Source organism: Gavialis gangeticus, unplaced genomic scaffold (assembly GCF_001723915.1).
Source record: "Gavialis gangeticus isolate Ggan-Ray unplaced genomic scaffold, GavGan_comp1, whole genome shotgun sequence".
Classification (NCBI taxonomy): domain Eukaryota; kingdom Metazoa; phylum Chordata; order Crocodylia; family Gavialidae; genus Gavialis; species Gavialis gangeticus.
In genome coordinates, this window is record NW_017729028.1 from 8,599,723 (window position 1) to 8,601,560 (window position 1,838).

The following is a 1,838-nucleotide window of genomic DNA, read 5'->3' on the forward strand; positions in this document are numbered from 1 at the left end:
AGAAACATAGAGAAAAGTATCTATTTTCGCTACACTACCACTGATTTTAGTTGCTAGGGCTAATTTTACCCCGATTTCAGTGGTGGTAAATGGGTGGGAGGGGTGAGTAGCATAAACTCCTCGGGTTCCAGAGCTTCACTGAAATAGCAGCTCCAGTCGCCTCCGGGCTTAACACTGCCCTAGGGACTCCAGCAGCCATGGAAAGCCATTTGCAGAAGTGAATGGTCCGGCCCATAAGAAACCCCTCCACAGGTTGCAGCTGACCCATGGGACTTGCATTTGACACACTGACCTGAGGCATCCATTGTCAAAGAGATATTATGGAGCTAGAGGGACACTTGTGTGACAGTTTCTTGTCTGGCAGTTCCTGTGTTTTCATGTCATCCCCCACGGGTGATGTATGGGTAAGAATGCCGCCTTTCTTCCACCAGATCTTGTGTGTTTAGTTCATACTCACCCCCTGAATAACTGTGCACAGCACCTGGTATAACTGATCTCCAGGCTTGCTTGGCACTGTTAAGAGCTGCCTTAAAATTAATAATACAGTAACACAAACTTGATGTAAGGTGAGAATCAGCCTTTATACATGTTTGCATAATGTCAGTGTGACTCTACAAATAGTAGGGAGGAGGAACACAGCAGCACAATCTGGGCCATGCCGTGAATATTGTTTATAAAAAGTTTGTGGGGTTCTCCAGAGTGAATATTACTTGAATTTTATCAGTGAGCGTTTAAAACTTCAGGACTGCCTTACAATACCGCCCTTCTGATCTGTATGGCTGTGGGAAAGAAGAAGGCCTTCCTTTGAGGATTCAAAGAGCATCGCTCATAGGGCTCGTTCCACTTCTTCTGGCAGTTTATCAAACCTGCCATCAGCAGGAATCTCATTCTGCAATTTGAGGAACAGCCAGGCCTGCTAGCCTTGTCCTGTACCATGTTGTTTTTGAGCCAGGTTTGAAGATGAGGTAGTGAATATCCATTCTCAACCACAGCTGGGGGCTGGTTGATCATGGCTGCTTGAAAATTGTTCAAAGATGGGAACATTTCCCCTGGCAACATCGTATCCACCACATGCTCCTGTATCAGGGTCCTTACAACAGTTTTAATGGCTTCCTACACAAAGTGAATCCTGCATCAAAAACTTTTGTTTTTTCTTAACTTGTGAAATGGTTTGTGTTTCACAAGTTTCCTTCACAGTAGGGCACAATTAATTCTCTAGAAATTATTTAAACTGCATGCATTTCCATCAGCAGCACATGCAGGAAAGATTTCACGGAGGAAACTCTCTCCTTAAGTTAAGTGGCTAGTTCCATGCATTTTAAGATACTTTTGTTTATAAAATGAAAAGTCACTGAGATGTCCAAGGACATCAGCTTGGTTTACAGTTATTTGCTAAGTTTATCCACTGGTGTGGTTTGTGATCTTGAGGCTTCTTGTCCGAACACTTGAACCCCTTACCTGCTGACTGCTGTATCTTGGATTGCCTGGGACATCTTCTAGGTTCACAGCTTTTTAAAAGGCCCCTGTTTTATTTTTAACTCTCACCCAAGAACGCAGGGGCATGTGGTAGAGTAACTGTAGCTCCAGGGTCCTAAATTTGAGCCTTGCTCTGGACTCATACCTAAGGCTACCCCCAAGAGGCCCAGCTCTAAAGGGGTCTAGTTGTCGAAGGCTAGGCATGATGCTAACCAGTGTATACTGTTAGGGCTCCTCTACGCATGTAGGTAAAGGCACGATGGGATCTAATGAGTGATCAACACAGTTGTGCCTTCTAACATGCCACACTTGCATTTAATCCCATCATAGATTCATAGATTAAGGGTCGGAAGGGACCTAGT